The sequence below is a fragment of the Mobula hypostoma genome, chromosome 7 (assembly GCF_963921235.1).
Source record: "Mobula hypostoma chromosome 7, sMobHyp1.1, whole genome shotgun sequence".
Taxonomy (NCBI): domain Eukaryota; kingdom Metazoa; phylum Chordata; class Chondrichthyes; order Myliobatiformes; family Myliobatidae; genus Mobula; species Mobula hypostoma.
In genome coordinates this window covers 46,257,814-46,263,813 of record NC_086103.1, presented here as the reverse complement: position 1 = coordinate 46,263,813, position 6,000 = coordinate 46,257,814, and positions in this window count along the sequence as shown.

The window sequence follows — 6,000 nt, the reverse complement described above, 5'->3', positions numbered from 1 at the left end:
TGATATAGATGACAAATAACAATGGCCCCAGCACTGATCCCTGTGGCACACCACTAGTCACAGGCCTCCACTCGGAGAAGCAATTCTCTACCACCAGTCTCTGGCTTCTTCCATCGAGCCAATGTCTAATCCAATTTACCACCTCTCTATGCATACCTAGCAACTGAATTTTCCTAACTAACCTCCCATGCGGGACCTTGTCAAAGGCCTTACTGAAGTCCATGTAGACAATATCCACTGCTTTCCCTTCATCCACTTTCCTGGTAACCTCCTCGAAAAACTCCAACAGATTGGTCAAACATGACCTACCACGCACAAAGCTATGTTGACTCTCCCTAATAAGCCCCTGTCTATCCAAATGCTTGTAGATTCTGTCTCTTAGTACTCCCTCCAATAACTTACCTACTACTGACGTTAAACTCACCAGCCTATAATTTCCCGGATTACTTTTCAATCCTTTTTTAAACAACGGAACAACATGAGCCACTCTCCAATCCTCCGGCACTTCACCCGTAGACAGCGAAATTTTAAATATTTCTGCCAGGGCCCCCGCAATTTCAACACTAGTCTCCTTCAAGGTCCAAGGGAACACTCTATCAGGTCCCGGGGATTTATCCACTTTAATTTTCCTCAAGACAGCAAGCACCTCCTCCTTTTCAATCTGTACAGTTTCCATGGTCTCACTACTTGATTCCCTCAATTCCATAGATTTCATGCCAGCTTCCTTAGTAAATACAGACGCAAAAAACCTATTTAAGATCGCCCCCATTTCCTTTGGTTCCGCACAAAGTCGACCACTCTGATCTTCAAGAGGACCAATCTTATCCCTTACAATCCTTTTGCTCTTAATATACTTGTAAAAGCTCTTTGGATTATCCTTCACCTTGACTGCCAAGGCAACCTCCACCTACCTGCCTTTTCCCCACAACCTTTAACTCCCCTACTCTACATATATATTTACTGAGGTAGCCTCTATTGCTTCATTGGGCAGAGAATTCCACAGATTCACCACACTTTGGGATAAGCAGTTCTCATCTCCATCCTAAATTTACTCCCCCGAATATTGAGGCTATGTCCCCAAGTTCTAGTCTGACCTACCAGTTGAAACAAACTTCCTGCCTCTATCTTATCTATCCTTTTCATAATTTTATATGTTTCTACAAGATATCCTCTCAGCCTTCTGAATCCCAGGCGACTCAATCTCTCCTCATACTCTAACCCTCTCATATCTGGAATCAACCTGGTGAACCTCCTCTGCACTGCCTCCAAAGCCAGTATATCCTTCTTCAAGTAAGGAGACCAGAACTGCATGCAATACTCCAGGTGCAGCCTCACCAGTACCCTGTACAGTTGTAGCATAACCTCCCTGCTCATAAATTCAATTCCTCTAGCAATAGTGGCCAACATTCCATTTGCCTTTGATAGTCTGCTGCACCTGCAAATTCATGCACAAGCACTCCCAAGTCCCTCTGCATAGCAGCATGCTGCATTCTTTTGCCATTTAAATAATAATCTGATCTTTTATTTTTTCTTCCAAAGTGGCTGATCTGTCTGCAAACTCAGCTCCATCTACCTGCCTTTTCCTCATAACTCTTAATTCCCCTACTATGTAAAAATTTATCTGTTTCTTAAACATATTTAGTGAAGAAGCCTCAACTGCTTCCCTGGGCACAGAATTCCACAGATTCACCACTCTGGGAAAAACAGTTTCTCCTCATCTCCATCCTAAATCTTCTCCCCTGAATCTTGAGGCAATATCCCCTATTTCTAGTCTCACCTACCAATGGAAACAACTCTCCTACTTCCATCTTATCTATCCCTTTCAAAATTTTGTATGTTTCTATAAGATCCCCTCTCATTCTTCTGAATTCCAGAGAGTATAGTCCCAGGTGACTCAATCTCTCCTCATAAATTAACCCCTTCATCTCTGGAATCAACCTGATGAATCTCCTCTGGGCTGCCACCAAAGCCAGTATATCCTTCCTCAACTACTGAAACTTCTGCCAAAGCCAGAAATACAAGTAAACTGAGTGCAGGGGTGCGGTAGAGTTTAGCTGAAAGGAAATGGAGAAGAGAAGTGGCACAACAAAAGTGTGGCCAGAAGCTTTAGTCTTGGGTGGATTGAGACACAAAGTGGAAGTGGGCAGTCTTGGTGATGTAGATTATACAGTATTTGCTCTCAAGACTAAATAGGAAATCAAGGTTGTGAAGATTCCAATTTGGTATGAGACCATGCTTGGGAAGAAGGAAGCTCTTAATTTTAAGAATGTAATTGATTATAAAATGAAATTCAAGGCTTCAGTATTAATATTTTAATGAGAGGAAATTGCAGTTCATCGAATACTAAATATTATCCATCCAGAGTTAACCATTGAACTGTGTTAGGTCATTACAGAGGCCATTCTAGATTCAACCACAATGCTGTGTGTTTGGAGTTACATATAGATCAGATGGGGTAAATGTATCAGATAACTTTATCTAAAGCAGATGGGAGAACGTTCAAAAGACAGTCTGGTCATTCCACGTCTGCAAGTACAAAGTCTAACTTTCATTAAAGAAAATTTCGGATCATTTAATTTATTTAAATCCACTAATTGCCTTGGTTGGAATTGAACTTATGCCAATAATCAATTATTGGTATGAGTATCAATAATCAGTTCCTATGCTGTGTTTCCTTCGACGGCACAATTAAAATAAAAATTGCCTCTTTCCCTCTTCTCTCAAAACTCTATGAATCATATTTTGCTGAGCCAGTTCCCATCACTGGGAAAAGCTGCCCCACCACGGAACTCTCTCTAAAAGCTTTAATATTTACAGATGTTAAAATTAAAATGAATTATTTTAAATATAAAAAACATTATTTTTAAATGCTAACCAAAAAGATATATAAAAATAGTGGCTGATAATTAAAATAATTGAACCAAAGCCAAGCAGTTTAAGAATGCACTTTGCCTTCCTAATTGTCTCCTAATCCAGGATTTAAGAGGTAGTTTCACATCACAAAAGTGCTGGGGAATCTTATCACGATAGAGCTCGACCACTAAGCCCCTCGGGTGGTTCAGCCGCAAAGTGAACCCAAGAGTCAGATTTTCAAATCTTTCGGAGACATCTGAAATTGATAGCACGTTAGCAGAAGTCCTAGATCTGTGGCTGGTTCAATAACAAAACATTGGAGGTTTGATTTGGAAGAATTTGGTATAATCTGCAAAGATTAGCTGAATATTCTTAAATCAAATTATGGTTGTTATGTGGGATGTTTCCTAAATGTCAGTTTGTTATCAGTGACATTGGCTTGATTCTTAACATCAACTCTTGTATGGTCAGTGCTCTTGTTAAATCTAAAGCTTAACATTAGCAGAAAGGAAAGTGACAACTTCCTGATTCAGGCTGCAGGTAGAATTCTGGCCAACACCCAACTGCACACGAGCTCCATTCTGTTCACTTAAAGAAGGAACTGGTCAGGTTTTGTTACTTGTTTAGGAAAGGAATTTAAAAGTGAAGACAATTGAATCCAGACAAGTGAACAATAAATAGATAAATGACCCTTTTCCTTTAACTTGCCCATCTGCTCAGTTGCCAAACATAAACTATACAAATTCACAGAACATCATCTTGCAGAATAGATTGAAGTAAACCATTTGCTCTTTCATGTTGTTTGCCTGGGAAACTCTATTCTTTAACATTTTTTTCCACCTCTCTTTGTAATGTCCTCGATTAAATTTTATTTCCTCATATCACAGGCATCCATGCAGCTCTGTGAGTCTATGCTGTATCTCGAAGCAATCTCATTCTCCCACTTATTTTCTTCCTGTAACCCAGCCTCTCTCATGTGCGACCTTATAATTCTCCCACTAACTGCCCACACTGGAGTTAATTTACAGAGGCTAATAACCTACGAGGTGTCTTTGGGACATGGAAGGAAACCAAATCAGTGAGGGGAAATTCAGGTTAAAAGTGTAAACTCTCCACTGACAGCACTTAACGTCAGGACCGAATCCAAGTTGTTGGAGCTTTGAAGCAGCAGCACCACAATGCTACCTTTTTTTTTAACTTTTAGCTGATTTAGTGTAAATTCCTAGACTGAATCCTTGTATGTTTTGCTTTGTTATTTATTCCATGACATCAACATTTCTTTATGTTTAATTGGAGACAACAAAGCAGCCACTAAGTAAATGTAACCCCTTGCCTAAATCATGTACGGCCTAGAGCAGTCTGCTTTAGGCTTATTATTAAAAGAGTGACAACAAGCAAAGAAGCATTAAATATTCCATTGCACCTACCACCACTTTCTGTCTTACTCAATTATCTGCTGACTGGTCTGTTGCTTACTTCCATCATTTTCTGTTTTAATAACACACACAAAATGCTGGAGGAACTCAGCAGGCCAGGCAGCATCTATGGAGAAGAGTACAGTCGACATCTCAGGCTGAGATCCTTCAGAGACCTGCTGAAGGGTCTCGGCCCGAAATGCCCACCGTTTATTCTTTTCCATAGCTGCTGCCTGACCTGCTGAGTTCCTCCGGCATTTTGTGTGTGGTTGCTTGGATTTCCAGCATCTGCAGATTTTCTCTTGTTTGTGATTTTCTGTTTTAGTTTCAGTTTCCCGGCACCTGTGATTTTTTTTTGTGTGTGGTTTCTGCATGACTTAGCTTCTAATTAACACTCTCCTGACAAGTGGACTTCAGCAACGAAACTGTGGAACACTTTTGAATGCCGGTGTGCAGGAAATTGTACCGCTGTCCACAAAAACATACAGTATTTGTACCTCATCACTCAGTTCGGCATGGCTATGTTACTATTTTCAGACATCAGTATTTTTAAGTGCCTTAAGGTTCTGACAAGTGTCAGAAACTCTTGTAGAAATGGATGTTAATTGGGTCAATGTGTTTCTCTCATTAGCAGGTAAACTAATACAAAACATTCTTTTCTCTTATCAAGACATGCATAATAATTTAAGAAATATATATTCCCTTGTACTTGTCACTGTAGTTATCAGGTAAAAGTGTCACATTTTATTGTGAGGACTCTGTAGTCTAGAGCTGTATCATTACCTGCCTGAATTAATCAATCTTACCACAGCAGGCCACAGAACTTGCAGACGCACCAGAAGCTTATGGTATTCATGCTGTTGAAAAGGTCTTGCGCAAGGAGAAAGTCATTCCTTTTCGCACCGTGTCAGCGTAGAGCACTTGAAGGAAAATAATTTAAATAGCCATATCTGTGTCAAGATGGATTGTAATTAAAAGAGGGCATGGGTTGAGGAGGGCTATAGATCAGGAGAGGGGATAGAGAGGTTCCTGTGGGCTATGAGTTAGGGGATTTGTAAGTTTGCTGGAAGACGACGAGTGTTGGGGTGAGGGCAGGTGGGGGAGGTGAGCACAAGTGCTGTCAGTAGTCTGCAAAGTGTTATGGGATGGGTAGATGGCAGATCAGAGGCTTGCAATTGGCAGTCAGATGGATGTATTGGTGACCATTGGTGAATGGGTGTGGAGGGGTTAGTGCAGGTGATTTGACCCTGGGTATCACATGATCAGTGAGAGCGATGACCAAGTGAGGGAAGTTATCCTGGATGAGGAAAATGAGCTCGAAGCAAAGATGATAAATCAAGGAGTTCACCTGAGTGAATTTCCTGCTGTCAGGTAGGGATCTATTGCTTGCACGACTTTTCACTGCAACATTGCCTAGGGAGTGGTGAGTCAAAATATGTGCACGATAAAATCAGAAATTGCTGGAACTACTCAGCAGGTCATTCGTCATCTGAGGAAAGAGCAACAGAGTTAATGTTTCAAACAGAAGACTCTCAGGGGCCCCACCTATGCCTGCCTTTAAATTGGCTACATGGAACAGTCCATATTCCAAGTCTTCCCTGGTAATGCTGCCCAACTCTTTCTGCGTTACATTGACGACTGCATTGGTGCTGCTTCATGCACCCATTCTGAGCTTGTCGATTTCATCAACTTTGCCTCCAACTTCCACCTTGCCCTTCAATTCACCTTGTGC